The sequence below is a fragment of the Neofelis nebulosa genome, chromosome 2 (genome assembly GCF_028018385.1).
Source record: "Neofelis nebulosa isolate mNeoNeb1 chromosome 2, mNeoNeb1.pri, whole genome shotgun sequence".
Taxonomy (NCBI): Eukaryota; Metazoa; Chordata; class Mammalia; order Carnivora; family Felidae; genus Neofelis; species Neofelis nebulosa.
The window spans coordinates 96,357,350-96,377,091 of record NC_080783.1 but is presented as its reverse complement, the minus strand read 5'-3'; the positions used below and the strand labels follow the sequence as shown (position 1 = coordinate 96,377,091).

The 19,742-nt window shown below is 46.0% G+C and overlaps 1 protein-coding gene across 5 annotated transcripts in view; it reads left to right on the top strand.

The window, feature by feature from the left end:
* The window catches only part of MGAT5 (alpha-1,6-mannosylglycoprotein 6-beta-N-acetylglucosaminyltransferase), a 337,157-nt gene that overhangs the window by 26,567 nt on the left and 290,848 nt on the right, over positions 1 to 19,742 (top strand). The window lies entirely within an intron of this gene.

Sequence of the window (19,742 nt, the reverse complement as noted above, 5' to 3'; positions counted from 1 at the left end):
GCCAGTAGGGGAGAAGCAGTATCAACACTAGGGCCAAGGAGGCAAGAGGAGGAAGTAGGTTCACCAGAGCCCAATGAGATCTAGGATTGGAAAGGGGCTTCCCAGAAAGAGCTGTAATCTAGAAGAATGGTGCCCAAAGATGTGGCATCCAAGGAGAGAGGGAGCTTGGAAGGAATGCCCTCACCTCTTTCACCCTTTCTGCAGTCCCCTACTGGGCCTTTGGTTAGCTGCTCCAGTGGGAAGGCCAGCAGGCAGGGGAGCCCAGGTGATGTAGTCTGCAACTATTGGTGGTCAGGGCACAGAATAGGTCTGAGAATGGGTCGGGGCCGGACAAACAATAAGCACGTAACCAGCACAGAGCCGTTGAATGTTGAAACTGTGTGAAGTGCCTTCCAGAGAACGGAGTACGTAGATGGTGCCCAGTAAAATTTCCTTCTCCTTGCCTCGTAGGATTTGGATGGCAGCTTATTTACACTTTTCTTAAAAGAGCACAAGACCATTGAGGCAGAGAGCAAAGGAGGAAGAGTTTCACTTACTAAAAAGCAAACCCTTGAATCAAGATTTGTCATATTTTTCTGAGCTCAGAGAAGCTGTCCATGTAAGTTGTCCCCCAGTTCATGGCTGCCACAGGGCAGGCAATATCCCAAAGACATGAAGGTCCAGTCGAGGAGATGTTAATTTGGAAATTCCCTCTCTTGCTCCTTGTGACACCCATGCCTGGAGGTTTCCGGTAGTCATCTCTGGTAGCTAGGAAGTCACACCGGTGCTGGAGCGGCCTCCCTTTCACTCTACAGGTTGCATCTCAGTGCTCAAGACACTGGGCTGCTTCTGTAAGTTGAGCCTTCCAGTGTATTTGAAAAGTGAGCAAATTCATATTAAGATTAGAAACACCATAGGGAATCTTAAATGTTTGCATAGAAGAACGGAACGCTTTTTAACACAGGGCAACATAATACAACTTAATCATGCTTCTCGCAAGTTAATTATAGGAGTTACAAATATATGGAGACAGCACGCTATAGGTGGTGTGGTCTGGTAATGAGGTACCAGTTCAAAGTTAATGACAAAATGCCTTCTGTTTCAACTCCATTGTATCTCTGTGAGGCTCTGTGACTTCTAAGTGTTACAAGTCTGGATTTGAGGCTGCTGTGAATTGGGCTCTTGCCAAATCTACACCCTGTCTCTCCATGTTCGGTGTCCTTTGATTCTCGTTGCCTCTGTGCCTTCTCTGACTCAGGCTTGGAGAGAGTCAAGGTTGGAGTGTGTCTGCATTTTGCATAATTATCCGGCTGACAGAGCATGAGGAAGTGAACCTTGCAGGAACTTCCCTTCCATGGGGACAGCTCTCCCTTTTGTCTCCAGATGTTGACTTTTTTAGATCACTGCTAGTCCACAGAGACCTTAGTGAAGGAAAATAAATGAGGTAAATGTAAAATCAATGTCTTTTTATTTATTTTTTTAAAATAATTAACTACTGTTGAAAGATGTGGGGCCCGAGTCTTGGCTGATGAACATGGAGAACTGTTTTTTGTTTTTTGGTTTTTTTTTTTGTTTTGTTTTGTTTTGTTTTTGTGAACTGTGTTTTATCTCCAAGTTACATGCAGGTGTGACTGAGACCCTCTTTTAAAAGTATGAATGGTTCTCTGACTCCAGCTGTAGATCATCAGTGCGTTAATGAAATAGGGAAGGGGTTTGCAGCATCAGTTACATAAGGACTGAAGGAGCTTGTTAAAAAGGCAGGTAGGTCTCAAGCTGGTCCCCCACTCCAGTCCCAAGGCACGGCTCCCCATCTCAGGTGGCTCAAGAAACAGAAACACTGCAACATAGGATGTCGACCCCCTTTAGCTTTTTTAAAGGTGCTGATGCTTGATCAGATCTTTGGTTTTTTTTTTTTTTTTGGGGGGGGTCAAATCAGCATTGTAAAATTACTCTGCACCTTCCTCCAGACTACACTTTTTTGTTGAGTTTTGTTTTGACCCCCTGAACTTCACACAGCCTGTCATTGGCAGGACAGATGCTCAAGGGCTAATTTCCCTGGAGAGGGATCCTGCTGTCACATGGTGGGAGATGCTGTCTTGTTTAAAAACAGAGAAATAAAACCCTCCATTGAACTCAGTGGTCTCCCTGAAGAGGTCTGAAAAGTAATCCAGTGGCGTGTGTTTGTTTCAAGCCTGTGTTGTTATTAATGCTGTTACAAATGATAATGCTTTCCATTTACAGGCTTGCTGTCTCAGAGGAGTTTTATGTATTGCATACTAGACCCTGCTGGGTGATTAAGCCACTCACTCGGCATCTTACAGGCCACTCGAGGACTATTTGCTTATGGCAGACTACCGCACTTCTTGGAGCGTTTGCTGAGTGGCGCATTCACTGGTGGTTATGGCTCCTTGGGAAGGGAGTGTCCTCGGGGCCTAATGCTTTGGGGGTTGAGGCCCAGAGAGATGGGGCTGTCCTTCTGATCCTATCCCTTTATCTTTCCTACATCATTAGAAGCTTCTTTGTGGGGCAGGGGCAGGACTGTGGCTTTCTTTTTAAGGTCTTTTATCCCATAGGGGAAAAAATACGGGAGCCCTTTAAAAAACAAGAGGTGGTTAACTCAGTACTTTTGTAAATAAGAGGAAGACACAGCATTTTCCACTCCGTGTTAAAGTTTCAACCTAGAAGACAGAGAGACCTGCTGGCTAATTAAGGCAGTGAGGGTAAGGAGGAAGAATATGGGACACATGAATGGTGGGGGGATGGACAGATATGCAAGAGAGCTTCCGAAGGGGCAGTTTGCCCACTTCTGTAGTGTTTAAGACCCAACGCTTCCAAGCTCTGAAATCCATGTGGCCCTTTCAGAACTGAAGTAGGGAGGCTGTGACTGATTTACCTAAAGAACTGGTGCTATCATTGCCCGCCCTTTCCCCAGGCTCCGTGCTTGACCAGTCCATGCTGCGACTGGACGTGCCAGGCAGAGGGCGAAAGCAAGTCTCATCTGGGGAGACTGGAAGCCCAGCAGAACCCCCATTCCACCTGTCATGGGAGACAGGAAACCCAGCGGCTCCACTGGTTGGTTGGCATGTCCCCGCAGCTGGCACAGATCTCAGTCAGTGGCTCTGATTCTCAGGCTCTGTAAGATGACCCTTTCATCTGAAGTCGGCTAACAGTGATCACACCCCTCAGACTCTAAAAAAAAAAATTTTTTTTTAATGTTTATTTATTTTGGAGACAGAGGCAGCATGAGCGGGGGAGGGGCAGATAGGGAGGCACAGAATCCAAACCAGCCTCCAACCTGTCAGCACAGAGACTGATGTGGGCTCGAACTCACGAACTGTGAGATCATGACCTGAGTCGAAGTCGGATGCTGAACCAACTGAGCCACCCTGGTGCCCCAGCTCTCCACAGACTCTAAATCTAACCCAAGAAAATGGCCGAATACCAGCTCTCTCCAAGACCTGTACATTTTACCAAGTCAGAGGTAGATCTTTTGCAAGCCATTCTGACAAATGTGCTGTCTGTCATACCCTCACTAATGAGGGGTGAGGCAATCCAGGCAAATGAAACTCCTTGCTCAAGTATGACCGAGAAGCCTCTTTTTACATCTAAGTTTGATTCTGATCATTGTTTATGAGGGTCCTGTGTGAGGCTATCTTGGCCATGTGTGGCCTTTCCTGGTGAGTAACCGCATCCATTCTAAACAGGGAAGGACTTTTTCCTCAAAATGCTAAAGTTTAGGGATAACAGTGGCTCAGATTGAAGAGGCCGAGTGTGATATTTCTGTCACAATGACAGCCCTGTGTTTTGGGTTAGTCCCACAGGATGGGAGCCCTCTTTTTAGCCCTTATTCTAATTCTGTGATGGGAGATGCAGGGGTGGGTTAGGACGTGTACTGACTTTGTTCGGGACTTTTAGAACTTGGCAGGCAGCCTCTGGGAGAATCCCTTCTTTCTCTGCCACCTGGGCATTTCTCTTGCCTGGACAGCTGTCTCCACCACCACACTGGCCCAGGCCACTACCACTTCTTGCCTGGAGGATGCAGTGGTCTCTGCTTCCATCTGTGTACACAGCATCCACAGAGAGCTTTTGGAAATGCAAACCAGATCACTGCCATAAGCCCACAGCTCCTCTCTCCCTCTGAGAGGCAGCCTGTCGAGGTGGTTGAGGGCTTGAGTGCTGAAGTTGGTTCAGCTCTGTTCTAATTTTCACCAGCTGGGTGACATAGGGCAACTTAATTAACCTCTGTCTTCATCTGTGGAGATGCTGATGCTGTTAGAACCTGCATATGAGTGGTTATAAGGATTACATGTTTATTGGAGTATTTAGACCGGTGCTGAATGTTAGTTAGGTTTATTGTTAGGATTCTGCCTAAAATTCACGGCATCCTTACAAGCTTAGACTCCATCTCATGCTCTTGATGAAGCCTATGGGGTACAGCAAGATCCAAGGCCAGGCAGCTTCTCTAGGCCAGTTACTCCTGCTTCCTTCTGAGTTTTCTACCCATGCTGGCTTCTCTAAAGCACCAGGCTCTCTTCTTCCCCAGGGCCTTTGCACAAGCTTGACCTCTGCCAAGAATGTTTGCTTCCTTTCCTCTTTTCTTGGTCAACTCCTGCTCCTCCTTCGTATGCCAACATAATTGCTTCTTCCTCAGGGAGGCCTCCCTGGATGACTGAGGTGAAAATAGGTCCACATCATTCTCTGTGGTATCCTTCCCCACCCCCATTCTTTTCTTTCATAGCGTCTGCCACAGTTGGTAATTCTGTATTCATTTGTATGTAGGGTTTCTTGATCTTCAAGCTCTCCTGTGCTTTAAGCTCCATGAAGCCAAGAATGGGCCTACACCACCCAGCACAAGCCTGGCTTAGGGCCTGCACTACTCCCTAACTTGTGACGAATGAGTGCTCCTACCCTAGCTGGAATTGTGAGCTTCTTTCCTGGACCCTCTGTTGTTGTATGACATGGTGTTTATTTGCAGAGACCTTTCCAAATAACATTTCTAGGTCATAGGTCAGCCGTGAGGCCAGGAGATGGAGCTTAGTGGTTCTCAAACTGTAGCATGCATTAGAAACACCTGGAGGGCTTGTTAAAGCACAGATGGCTGAGCCCACCCCCATAGTTTCTGATTTTGTAAGCATGGTGTGGGGCTCTAGAAGTTGCATTCCTTTTTTTATTTTTTTATTTTTTGAAGTTTGTTTATTTATTTATTTTGAGAGAGAGGGAGAGGGAGACAGAGAAAATGCGAGGGGAGGAAGGGTAGAGAGAATCCCGAAGAGGCTCCACACTGTCAGCGCAGAGCCCAACCATGGGGTTAGAACTCATGAACTGTGAGATCATGAGCTGAGCCCAAATCAAGAGTCGGACACTGAACTGACCGAGCCACCCAGGTGGCCCTAGAATTTGCACATCTGACAGGTTTCCAGGTGATGCTGGGGCTGCTGGTCTGGCGGCCACGCTTTGAAAACCACTGCTAGGGGAACTCCAACAGTGCCCAGAGGCCTGCTAGGTCATGGAAGGTCACGGAGGGAATAAAGGGCTAGGAGAAAAATAAACAAGCTGGCTTGTTATGGGCGCTTCAGGTAAGTTTGTCCTACTTCCTGCCGTCCTCACTGAGCATAATTCTCTGTGCGGTTAACAACCTCAGAGTGGGAACACCTGCTCTTCCTACTTCTTTTATTGCTCGGGTGGTCAAATGCAGGGGCTATACGGGTTTGAGGTCTGGGATCCCTCAGGAGAAGAATGTTTTAAAGGAGCTTGTTGTAATCATGCTGTTAAGACCCCAAAGCTAGATCCCCAGGGGTTTGATTGAAGCTAGATTTAGCATAGTTGTTGACGGCAGCTCCTTCTGCGGCGTGTTCTAGCAGAAATGTGCCTTGTGAAGGACACTTGAGTGGGCCCTCTCGGGTTCCTCTTCACTGACTGAGAGCGACAAGAAAGCTCTTAGTTTGCAGTGGTCCTAGAATAGGTAGGCACTTTCCAGAAGCGTGATCTCCTTCCTCGTCATCACAGCCGCCATGCTGTGTTCATGGCTTTCAGGGGCTTTACATGGGCCCCAGCGGCAACTTCTTCCCCCGTGTCGGAGCGGGGGACTGGTGTTGCCGCAGCCAGGCCTTTGGCATCCAGGTTTGACATCCCTCCTGTGGATGTGCCTTCAGGTAACTAGCGTCTCGGTCTTTCCTGGCTTATAAGATGGGGATGATGCTACACAGGGCAGCTTAGGGTGTAGGGGTGAAAGCAAAGGAATCAAGTTGAAAAGGCTTGCCACTTCTTCACTGCTGTGACCCCGAGCAAGGTTGAATGTTCTGTAGTCTCCGCATCACCCTTCATCGTGTGGGGATTAGAATGGTACTTGCCTCTTGGGGTTCTTGTGAGAGCTGGTGGGATCCAGGGCAATCCCTAGTTGAGATAATGGTGTTGTGCCGACGTTGAATGCTTGGTTTTGAGAAACGCATTGTGGTTGTGTAAGATGTTCACGTTAGGGACTCTGGACAGTATATAGGGAAGCTGTACTGTCTTGGCAACTATTCGGGAAATCGGGAATTATTCCCAAAGGAAAAGTGTATTTTATCTTATTAACATTTATTCATTTATGAGAGAGCGTGTGAACGGGGGAGGGGCAGAGAGCGAGGGAGACACAGAATCCGAAGCAGGCTCCAGGCTCCGAGCTGTCAGCACAGAGCCCCACGTGGGGCTCGAACCCACGAGCCGTGAGATCATGACCTGAGCTGAAGTTGGATGCTTAACCGAGTCACCCAGGTGCCCCAAGGAAAAGTATATTTTAAAAAGTGTGAAGCATCCAGCAAAGTGCTTGGGATTTAATAAGATCTCAGTAAACGGTAACTCAAAGGGTCATTTTAACCAAAGTGTGTTGTCTGACTGACTACTTTGCAAATGGTATATTAGGGGGCACCTAGGTGGTGCAGTCAGTTAAGCATCTGACTTCGGCTCAGGTTCGGTTTGTGAGCTCGAGCCCCGCTTTGGGCAAGCCCCACTTCTCTGTCTCCACCCTCACTCACTTGCATATTCTCTCTCTCTCTCTCTCTCTCTCTCTCTCTCTCTCCCTCCCTCCCTCCCTCCCTCCCTCTCTCTCCCCCTCCCTCCCTCCAAAACAAAACAGAAAACACAAATGGTATATTAGTTTTCTACTGCTGCTATAATAAATTGCTAACGAGTAGCTTTAAATAACACAGATTTGTTAACTTAGGGTTCTGGAGGTCAGAAGTCCAAAATAGGTCTCATGGAGCTAAAATGAAGGTGTCAGCAGGACTGCATGTTTCCTGGAGGCTCTGGGGGAGACTGTTTTTTCCAGCTTCTAGAGGCAGCCTTGTATTCTATGCCCCATGGCTCCGTCTTCGAAGCTAGTAATCAAATCACTTTGACTTCTGCCTTCATCGTTATATCTGCTTCTGACTCTGACCCCCCTGCCTCCCTTTTTTAAGGATCTTGTGATTACATCTGGCCCATTTGGATAATCCAGGATAATCTTTTAAAATCCTTAACTTAATCATATCAGCAAAGGCCCTTTTACCTTGCCAGGTAACATGTTCATAGGTCCTGGACAGAGATGTCTGTGGGGGAGCATTCTGCCCACCGCAAGTGGTACCTGTTCTTTGATTTTCTTGGGTGAAGTTTATGCGCAGGGGGCAGAGAAAGGAGCTTTGCTCTCCAGCTGTTTACCTTGGAGGTGTGAGCTCTGTGTGGGTGGGTGCCAAGGGTTCAGGCCACTGTTTAATGTCTGTAGATGTGTGTGATGCACAGCTGAGCGTAATGTTACTGAGTGTCCATACGGTCCGTATTCTTGACTTGTGGGCTTGATACTTTTGGGCACAGAAACGGGGATGCCAGGTATGTCTTAGCAGATCATGCTAATGTATGTTCTGTTGAATCTGAAAGCTGATAACCCCAAACCCCTTATAAGCATGGGTTGTGGGTCGTAGATGAGACTGGATGCCACACTCCCTTAGTTCCTTGTTCAAGGCCCTTTTCCTCTTTACCTGCCCCTCTGTGCATCCGGGCTGTCTAGCATGGAAGCCACTTAGCACCGTGTGTTTGGCTGTTGAGTACTTGAAATGCAACTCATCTGAATTGAGATATGCTGGAAATATAAAATACACATCGAATTTTGTGAGGTGAATGTGCTAACCACTATACTAGGGACACAAGAATACACATTGAATTTTGAAGACAGTGTGGAGAAAGGAATGTGAACGAGTTCATTAATGATTAATATCAATTACATGTTTTACAATACTTTACGTTGGGTTAAATAAAATACGTTATCAAAATTAATGTCACCTGTTCCTTGTTACTTTGTAATGTGGCTTGGAGAACATATAGACTTGCATATGTGGCTCCTATTATATATATTTTTTGGACAGTGCTAGCCTAAATTCTGCTAATCTATGGTCTGTGTATGAAGGGTCCCCATTATTTCTGTCCGTGCCATGTAAAAGCCTTCCCCAGAACTTCTTTCTTTCTTCCCTTCCACCCTTCTTTTTGTCTTTTCCTTCTCTTTCTCACTCCACACTCCTTTTCTGTTGGCTTGCAAGGAGCCTGCTAAATGAATCCGTGGAGTTGGGAGTGTTAAATCATTTGAATCATGACAAGGTTGCTCAGAGAGAAAGGTGGCTGGTGCTTTACGCTGGCTCGCGATGTCAGGAAGTTAATCACTATTTGAAGCTCACGATTCTTCCTCTTTCCTCCCTAGGAGATTCTGGGTTTTTTGTTTATCTGTTTTGTTTTAATTGGGGGGTGGTAGCATTTTTTTTTTTTTTTTTTCTTAAGAGCTCCCTCCTTCTCTCAACTGTGCCCTGAAAATAGCTGCTCTGGAGAAGGGCAGTGATCTCGTGCTCGCAAAAGGGCCACAGAATCATCTGGGGAGCAAAAATGCAGATTCCTGAGCTCTGTGCTGCTGAGTTTTGCCCAAAATGAGGCTGGATTTACACCCAACAATTCGGTAAGCACATGTGTCTGACTGGTGTGGCCGTACAGCCCAGGCTAGCGTTGTGTGCCTCAGTTTCCACTCCTGAAAAGTGCCCACTGGTTTGCCAGAGCCGCTGGTGGGAAATACTGATGAGGAGGGGCACCAGGTGTCCCTGGGGATGGGGTTGGGGGGAGGGGTCGGCCAGTGTCCTGGGGACACAGGTGACCATCCCTGCTCCCTAGCACCCAGCACCTGAAGATGGCTTGTCAAACCTGAGACGTCATTCTTCATTAGCACTCAAGTGAGAGGTCAGTGAAAGGGCACACGGTCGAGAGGGGCCAGTCCCGAGGTGATGAGCGAGAGCTCTGTGGTTAGACAGTTGGGGTGCACGTCCTTGGCTCGGCCACCTGTCAGCTGTGCGACTTTGTGAGGTTGTTCTGACTCTGTGTCGCAGTTCCTGCTTCGGCACGTGGTTGTAGCTCCCAAATGGGTCTGTCCTGGAAACTGCACGGGGGCCTTGGCGGGTAGGTGAGCATCCAGCAACACCAGCCACTGCTCTGCTGCCCCGCAGCCTTCACTGATGTTCTCCGATACTTGTCAGGAGCGTCAGGCTTCCACCGGCCCGGAGGGTGCAGCTGACTTGGCCATGTGATCGAGCCCCACCTGCGAGCCCTGAGGTGGGTGTGGGCTGGGGGAGAACAGGGAGAACCGGGCAGCTGGAGCAGGTGAGGAGGCCCCGGGCAGAGAGCTGCCTGCAGTACTCACAGATGCGCAGTGCGTTGGCGGGTCTTCAGAGAGATGGAGGCCCTTGTGAAGCAGCCCGGTTAGCTCACGCCCCTTGGATTCTGACAAGCTCTCCCGCCTAGGGCCTGCATCAGAGGGGAAGCTTCTCTCTGCACCAGACGACTTGGTAAGGTAAGAGCCCCTGTGCCCCAGCAAGCCCAGTGTGGTGAGCCTGCTGGGCCCTGCTCTGGTGGCCGGGGCTGGGCCTGAGAGCCCCCGGAAGAAAGTGAAGTCATTTTCCAGCACTGTGCAGTAAAGGCTGTGGCCGAGAGGACACGTATTTCTGGCGTGAACCTGGTTACCTGGTAACTCCTATAACTTCTGAGCGCTGGCCTCGTGCCCTTCCTCTGCCCTCCAGCAGTTGAGACCTGGGTCAAGGATTCCACCACCTCCCACCCGCGATGCCCCGTGGGCCCCAGGACAGGACCTTGGAGGAGCAGAAAGAAACTAAGTAGCCCCCGGGGCCCTAGGTAGGCAGAGAGTGGGAGCCCCGGGCCTCCCTGTGCTCTGACTGCCCCTCTGAGTTTGCAAAACCTTGCAAAATGTATCTGAAAGAGTTTTATGTTTCTTCCCATTAAAGGGTATCCTCCTGGCTGGGACTGTCTTTAGTGAAGTTTGTAACATCTTATCCACTGGAATGTTCATTCCATATCTGTGAATATTTTTTCTCTCTGCACTTGGGGCTCTTTTTTGTTAGACTGGTTTCAATCACAGATTCATTTTTCAAAAAGTAACCAATAGTAGCAGTGTGTTTTCCATTCAGGAATGGCCTTGCTAGTGTTATGTGTAAATATGAGCAGCTATGAATATTTAGAGATTGACAAAGCTATAAAAATGAGGAGGCACATATTTGCCTTGAGGAAATGAGTCTCCTTGCAGCTCTCAATGTAATTTTTATGCATTCCCTGTGTGAGGACTCTGGCTCATGACCCAGGAGGTGGGGGTTGTCAGCCAAAAGGCCGGCCTGGTTTACGAGCTTAAAGAATGTGACCGGAAGGAGATGACAGATGTGAGCAGGGAGCACGACGTTTTTTTTGTTTGTTTTTTGTTTTTTGTTTTGTTTCCTTTTCCAGTTGTGTTTTGTTTTGAATTAAAATCCTCTTTAGTAAATGCCATTAATTGAGCTGCTCACCATGTACTGGGAATTTCAGATAAAGTCCCTCACTTAATCCTTAGACTGACTCTTTGAGGTTGATTATTTATCACATTTTAGGGATAAAGATACTGTAGCTTAGTGGTTGAATAATTTCCCCGAGGTCCCACAGCCAGGATCTGAATAGAGTTGGGATTTGAACACAGGTGATTTTAATCCTTGTAACCATGTTGTTTCTATGCTACATGTCTCGTCATTCCCCCCCCCCCCCCCCCCCCGCCTTTAAATGTTTATTTTTGAGAGAGAGCCTAAGCAGGGAAAAGGGCAGAGGGGCGCGGACAGAGGGTCTGAAGCAGGCTGTGTGCTGATAGCAGAGAGCCCAATGAGTGGCTCCAACTCACAAACCGTGAGATCATGACTTGAGCCAAAGTCGAATGCCTAACCGACTGAGCACCCAGGCGCCCCTCCTGTCCTCTGAAGGAGGCTTACTAATAACAGGAGAAAGAGGGGTAGAGTAACATTTGTTGAATGTCTACTGGGTGCTAGGTGCTTGGCTACGTGCTTTACCATTGTTTCGAACCCTCCACTCTCCTGGGGGTAGGTACTATTATTACCTGGGTTTCACAGAAGGTGAAAGGGAGGTGTAGAGGTATTAAGTGCCTTGCCAAGCAAGTGGTGGAGCTGGAATTCATGAGGCAGAGGCAGCCCAGAGTCTGGGCTCCGTCCTGCAGCATGGAGCCTCCATGCGCTTATGGTGAATAAACTGTGTATTGAAAGGGTCTTAGTGGTCTGAGAATCCAGTCAGACTAATGGGCTTACAAGCATGGATTGGGGCTCTTTTCAGTGGATTATCAAATATTTGAGAAACATCGGTTTTGTGTAAGATTCTGAGTCTAACATGCTCCTCTGAGATCTGGAAAAGTATGACCTGCCCTGTTCTTGAGGAGCTGACATTCTGGTTTTGAATGTTACCACACACAGGAGGGAACAGCACTTCAGGTTTGGGAAAGTTTCCCAGAGTAGATGTTTGTGATGTGGGAGGGGTAAGTTGAATGTGTTGAGGGCAGGGAAGACATGGTGACAGGGAGAAGAGAGAGTAGTGCTTTGTCTGCCCTGATTGAGGAGGGCGGACAAGGCCAGGGTTTGATCTTAGAAATGGTGGCCTAAGACACCTTGTGAGACGGTGTGCGTGCGTGTGTGTGTGTGTGTGTGTGTGTGGGGGGGTTCCTGAGGTGCATCTGGCAGGTTATCAGGAATGGATTGGGAGGGAGGGGGATGAGGCTGGAGAAGGTCCACCAGGTCACAAAGCCATTGTTGTGAGCCACTGAGCAGGAAGGGTTAATGCTGGAACTTTCATTAGGTCTTGTAATTCCATGGGCAAAGGTGAGTAATGCCCTGAAGACAGGCAAGGGTGGGCCTTACTGATATGACTGAGGCGAGAGAGGAACATTTATCCAGGATCAGATGATTTTCATAGGCTCTAAGAGAGGAATGTGTTAGTTTATCTCCCTTTCACTCCACAGGAAAGAATTGATTTGCATTTTTATTAGAAAACTCTCCACCTGGATTTCTTTTCCTAGCTCTACAGAGTTCCCATTCATTACTTTCTCATCGTGGTGAGAGAGGCCCAGGTGTGATCTGGAGTCTGGGACTGATAAGGGCAATTACCTGAAGGCGTTGGCATTGAAGGTGGCACGTGGACTTGGGCCCACCACTTTATAACCCATGTTGGCAGCCATGGAGACTGACTTGTCTTGGGCATATTGTGCAGATAGGAGGGAGCATGGGAGAGGAAAGCAATGAAGAACTGACCAAGGGAAGAGCTGCTATGCTCAGTGCACTTGGAGGTTGTAATCCTCAAAGGTCAGGTCAGTTACCTTGATGTTTAACATTCTGTGTGCTGTACCCCAGGCTTTCTAATCTAATAGTAACCAACAGTATGTTCCTAGGATCTTGGCCTAGATGGGAGCTGTACCCAGAGTTTCTCAAGTTTTTAATTCCTGGAAATCTTTGAAGTAACTCCTTCCAGGTCAGGTGTCACCACAGGGACAGAGGCTCTCTTTTCTAACCTCTGTCAGACTTTGATTGTCACCAAAGGCTTGTCTCATTGCTAATTATCCAACTTTTAGTGAAGGAGTTGGGTGAGAGTGATTTGAGAAGTGGTGTCCTTGCATTGATTTCTTTAATCATTAGAAACAAGAGACCAAATTTGGGGATTTTGTCTTGCCAAGGAGGAATAGGGGAGATTAACTTCTTGAGAGAGTGTTTCAGTGAGGGTATGCCTCAGGGACACCCTTGTGCATGCGGCTGTGGTTGCTGCTGAGTCTTTCCTGACCTACAGTTGGTTAGCATGGTTATTCTCAAATGGAAGGGCTTATGATGATTGTTTCTTCTCATTTCTCTTCTCCGAGGCCTGCCCTTTATTTCTAAGTCTACAAATGACCTAACTTGTCACGGAACGTTATTCCTTAAAGGATGAGCTCCAAAGACCCATAGGTATGGCCACAGTTGGTCGGATGGTACCCTTGATGAGTTCTATGGTGAACAGACTCAGTCCTCCTGCACACTGTTGGTAGGATATTAAATGAGAGCGTGCCTTCTTAGAATATCTCTGCACCAGCACCACCCGGTAGTACTTTCTGCCATGACGGAGATGTTGTGTAGCTGAACTGTCCAATACGATAGCCACTAGCCACATGGAGACATTGGACCTTTGAAATGTGGCTGGTGTGTCTGAGGAACTGCATTTTTAATTTTATTTTGTTGTGATTGAATTGAGCCACATGTGGTAAGTGGCTACCATACTGGACAGGACTGCTTGAGGCCATGACCAGACATGACCGATCCCTGTGTTAGGACTTGGGTATAGGTCTCAGTTGGGCAGGCTTGTCTGTGCAGGGAGGGTTAAGACACTGCATAGTCTAGTGGACATTAGTCTAATAGCACAGAACCGTGACATTGTATTTAAATGTTGAGATGCAAACAAGACTTAGGTCGGTTGGAGCTAGAGTAGGCAGGAAAGTTTCTTAGAGGAAAATGGCATGTCTGTAGTTGTCAGGTCTTCTGGAATAATGTCTAGGCAGCCATAAGTGTTCTATTTACTCATGCTCTGGGGAAGTAGTGTGGAATGGAAGACTCCAGGCTTGGGAGCTTGACAGATCTGTGTGAAGATGGTGGTCACTTAAGCAAGCTAGGTAGCTTTCTGAGCCTCAGTTTCTTCATCTGCAAACTGTGTGTAATTGTACCTCAAAGAGCTGTGGTTATGTTAACTTATACAAGGTACCTGGTGTCTTGGTACATAGCAGGTCCTCAGTTAATGTAGGCATTATCCTAGAAAATAGGATTAGCATGTATGTGCATACTGAAGCTGCATGTTGAGCCTGAGTTTATGCTCCTTTTTATCCTCTGTAGAAGGCGACCTGTCTATTCAATACCTATTGAGCTAGGAGTCCTGAGACTGTTGTAGAGAGTCTAGAAAACACAAGGGTGGGAAGAGACAAGTAATACACAGAGGGACCCTTGGAAAATTGAGAATTGTAGTGTGATAAATCAATTCATCTCTGGAGTCAGTGGTAAGGGCACAGGTTTACTGGTGCATATTGCAGTCTTCAGAACTCTGGCCTTTATTCACCTCCCCTTCTGGAGGAGTAGTCAGTGGAGTTTACAGCTTAAACACTCTGGGTTTCTGGGCATTTATTTGCATGGCACCTTAAACACATCCTGGAGACAATTCCATTATCATTTCCTTATCTGCATTCTGTGTTTACTTGAACATGAGGTTGATTTAGTATCTTACAAGAACTGAACACTGTCTTCCAGACATCATTAATCTAACCTTTCTTATCCAGCATAAGTGTGAAATTAATCAAAAAGGAAAGGGAAACTAATAATATGCTGGTATTCACAATTCATCAGGAGACCTCACAACAAGTATGAAATTAACTTCTCCAAATTAATACACATATCAACAAATTAAAGGTAGGGAAAAGGATTATTTATTATTTAGGAAATGCTCCTTAATGCTTCCTGCTTTGATAATTAGTTAGATGATGGGTGGTGTCTGGTGATAACTGTTGAGTATTGTGAGGTTACCTTAGGACCACAGAATGCATTAAATCGCCTCCCCCAGCCCCCATATTTCACTTAAGTAAATGAGATACAGCCGGATGGCTAACGTGTGCTTGTTTGATGTCAGTTGGAAAAGGTGCGCCCAAACACTTGGAGTTTTGATTTCTATTTACAATAAGCTAAAATTTGATCCTGGGTTCTGTGTTTCCTTGTTATGACATGTGGTATGATCACTTTCAAAGGATACATTATTGTGAACACATTATGGGAAAGAATGGAGTGTTATAATTATAACTCTCTATTACAGCTTTCGCTGAGGTTGATAAAGGACAAGCTTTTGTTACTGAATTGTTCCTGTAATTACAGCAGAAATAACAGGCAGCAGTCACCTTCCATTAGGGGTGGGCAAGAAGGATCCTTACTATTTAAGTGATCACATAAGGTGCTGAATGAATCATCATCAGCCTCATCATGAAGAATTAAAAATAAACGGAACAGCTGACATCATCCTATAGCAGGTTTTATGGATCCGAGAAATGCCAGATAGTTGAAGGAAAAGAGCTGTATGTTCTGATGCCCCAGCCCATGTGTTAATAGCCTACTGGAAGTGGTTCTTAAATTTGAGCCAGCATCTGAATCTCCTGGGCCCCAGCCTAGTGTCTTCTAATTCAGTAGGGATGTGGTGAGGTCTGAGATTTTGCATTGCCAGCTTCACAGATGATGTTGATATTGTTGATTTGAGACTGCATGTTGAGAACCTTTGGTGCAAAGAACAGAAACAGGTGTAATTTGGGGAAGGTTCAAGCAACTGAATTCCAAGATTAATTCCTTGGTGCCTGTTAAAATAATCTTGATGAAAATACTAATCACTCTTGGGGATGGTGTGCAAGCTTTGTCAAGGGATTCTGCTCTTCCTGACGTTGTGAGTGAACCATAAAAAACAAGGGTAAACCTAGATAAAGGGTGTCCCTGGCTCTCCCGGCCCACTGTCCTCATGTCTTGGTAAAATCTTGGATAAATGTGTTTTTTTTTTAACATTTTATTAAAAAAAATTTTTAATGTTTATTTCTGAGAGAGAGAAACAGAATCCGAAGCAGGCTCTGCACTGTCAGCTTGGAGCTGGACACAGGGCTCAAACTCACAAACCATGAGATCATGACCTGAGCAGAAGTTGGATGCTTAACCAGCTAAGCCACCCGCGTGCCCCTGAATCTTGGATAAACTTTGATGGATACAAATATCTCTAGAATTCAAGTTACCTATGTATGAATTCTCAAGTTGCAAGGTTTGAATTTTTTTTACTTGTCCATCAAACACATTTTACCTGGGGACCATCTGGAGGAGAACAGTCATTTTAACTAAGGGTATTGCAAGTCCCCGGCCACTGAATCATTGTTATTGTCACACCTGCTGTGCAAAATAGCTGTTAGCAAAATGAAAATCTGATGTAACCAGCATTACGAGAGGCTGTGGTTCCAGGCTTCTGACTGGTTCTAGAGCTGCCTTTTTTTATCCTATGAATGATCGTTCAGCAGTAGCAGAATCCCTAATATTTGTGGAGGGTTCCCTGTCTGTCTGAGGTGGTAGCTGTGGTTCTGGCTGTGTTGTGTTAGCTCAGATGAATCCCACTGCCGTTCTGTGAATGAGACACCATGATCACCTCTGTTCAGACACAAGAAGATGGAGACTGAGAGAGCCACTTGGTGGTCTTCACACAGCTTGTGAGCATTGGACTTCTCTCTTTGAGTCCAGGCAGCATGAGCAATGTGGGGCAGATTTAGATTGGACTGTATTTGGGGGGAAAGTTTCAATGGCATTGCAATGAGAGGCCTCCCTGAAATGGAAAGGTGCTAGAAAGTTTTGAAGTATGTTGCAACCAAAAGTATTTAAGGTTAAGGTTGTGTAAGTTCTGATGTCAAGGATCGCTTTAGATCTTTGTAACTGTGCAAAATTTCACTGTGTGGTGAATTTAGCTGCCCTGCCCCACATAAGATGAAAGCCATTTGAAGCCAGCATTGCCATTGTGGTTTTGTTTTGTTTTGTTTTTTTGCTATGTGACTATCTGATATTATCTGATATTTGATCAGGAAGATTGAATGATAAAAGCTTATAAACATGCTTATGATTCTCTCGTGGGTACCAGTAGGTACATCTTATCATTTGAAATGATTTCTGTAGGCATGAAGATACTTTGGACAGAGCCATACACTCCCTTCAACTATTTTATCACATGAATACATGTATGGAACAGCATTGGTGCTGTCCATGAGCCACCTTGGCTTATTAACCTCCAGAAAAGGAGACAGGGAAAGACTGTTTTGAGCTATGTCCATGGTTGTTTGGCATCATGATTCTGAGACATGGAGAGACATGGTTCATAGGGAATAAGACGGTGAAAAATGAGTGTAAACTTGAGAAGGGGATCAACCCAGAAGATTCTGGTGCAGAAGGACATGAGGGGCGAGGAGGTGTGAGATCCCTAGGTCTGGAATTGGCCACCATTATCATGTGTTACTGGATCCAAAGGAGATTCTGTAGCGGTGATTCTCAAACATGCAAGGGAAGGGGGTGGGAGGCAAGAAACTCCAGGGCAGATTCCTTATAGAATACCACCCTAGAGTGCAGAGCTGGTCAAGTAGGGTATTTTGCTACCCATTTGTAATCTCTTTTATCCAAAATAACAAATCATGGGGTTAAATGTTGGTTGAAAATGGGATTCCAGCTTTTCCTGGCTACTTTTTCACTTTGTCTCCTGTGATCACCACCTTTTTCTTTTTAGATTGAATTGAATTCCCATGATGCTTTACAAATGCTCTCCTAATTTAGGTGTAATTAAGAAAGGGAGGAAAATCAAAGCATGAGCCCAAGAAGAGAGTGAGGGAGCCTATTAATGCCCAGAAAACAAACGTGTGGGCGAAATCTTGATGAAGCTGTAAAGTGCTGCTGTTCTGAAAATGTGGAAGGAGAGGAGTGCCTGGGTGGCTCAATGGGTTAAGCATCAGACGCTTGGTTTCAGCTCAGGTCATGATCTCATGGTTTGTGAGTTTGAACCCTGCATCAGGCTGTGTGCTGACAGTGAAGAGCCTGCTTGGGATTGTCTCTCCTTCTCTCTCTGCCTCCCCACTGCCCATTCTGTCTCTCGTTCTCAAAGTAAATGAATAAACTGAAAAACAAAATGAGGAAGGAGAAAGGACTTCCTTCCATGTTTTCTTGATCTAGAGACCTAGCTAGAAGTGACTATAAGTTCTCATTAATGTTTTACTTATTTAGCTCCTCAGCAAATGATAATTTAAGATGAGTTGAACATGAAAGTTTGCTGAGGATAGGAATGAATGGCCCTTTGGTTTCATAGTGACCATGAATTTTGCTAATGATAGAGCCAAGGGTAATGCACTTGTTTTCATAGGACTTGGGGAATAGCTTGTGTGATGCTTAAGGGGAAATCAAGGTTGAGTTTTTAGTTAATGTATTATCAAAGAAAAATTCAGATTTGAGAGCATTGAAATTTTTTTGGGGGGAGGAGGCACATCATGCACATTTAAAAAATCATACAGTCTTAACTGCTCGATCCCAGCCCTCACTCGGAAAATTGCCCTGTAATGCACCAGTTGAGATGTTGATGAAAACAGACAGAAAAGAGCAAAAACACAGAAAGTAGGCCTTTATCATTTAGGTCTAAGGCACGTGGATATTCATTTTGCTAGCTTATGCCACTACACATGATTGAAGGGGTTTTGATATTGACCAAAATGCTCAGGATTGTTTTCTTAAAATACGTCTTGATGACTGGACTTGGTGGAATTAGCAGCTTCTTTGGTTTCACAGTATTGCATCCTTATAAACTGTTCTTTCACCTCAGAGCTGTGTCCAAATGGAGACTGATATAAAAAGGGGGCCACACGATCACTGACATTGACGGAGTGCTTTCTAACCTTCCATCCTTACTTTTTTTTTTTTTAAATGAAGTCCACTTAAAAAAATTTTTTTAATGTTTATTTGAGAGAGTGCATGCAAGTGGGGGAGGGGCAGAGAGAGAGAGAAGACAGAGGATCTGAAGCAGGCTCTCTGCTCTCAGCACAGAGATGTGGGGCTCGAACTCCTAACCATGAGATTATGACTTGAGCCGAAGTCGGCTGCTTAACCGACTGAGCCACCCAGGTGCCCCTGACCTTCTGTCCTTCTTCAGTAAACATTTCTGAGGTAGGACTGATGGCTGGAGTTGGTGGTTTGGAATGACCGCTGGTCAAGCCTCTTCCAAGTGCCCTGGCACACAGCTGTCTGGTATTGCTCAGAGATCATTGACACACAGGTGGTAATGCTGCGAGGGGTAGTTAGTTGTATGCTGTAGACCATATAACAATTTTGATGTAAAAGATTTTGATTTAAAAAATAACCAAACTCAGGGGCACCTGGGTGGCTCACTTGGTTAAGCATCCAACTCTGCATTTCGGCTCAGGTCATGGTCTCACTGTTCGTGAGTTCAAGCCCCCCCATTGGGTTCTGCATTGTCAGTGCGGAGCCTGCTTGGGATTCTCTCTCTCACCCTCTCTGTCTCTGGCCCTCCCCTGATTGTACTCTCTCTCTCTCTGTCAAAATAAATAAACTTAAAAAAAATAGCCTAATTCAGACATTTTGTAGCAGAAAATGATGCATCATGTTCTTCCATGAGGTTCTTCAGTGGTGAAGCAGTTGGTTAGTCTTAGAATACTTCTGGGCAGTCCGCTTGAAGATGGGTCTGTGCAGCATGGTTTTTATTTTTTCCTCCCTCCTCCATTCCCCCTGTCTCCTTCCCTCCCTCACTGTTTAACTATTTCAGTTTTCTAATTCTCTGCTGACAAATTCCAGGAATATCAGAAACATGCAGTATATATCTGTTAAGGGACATGTACCCCCCCCCCT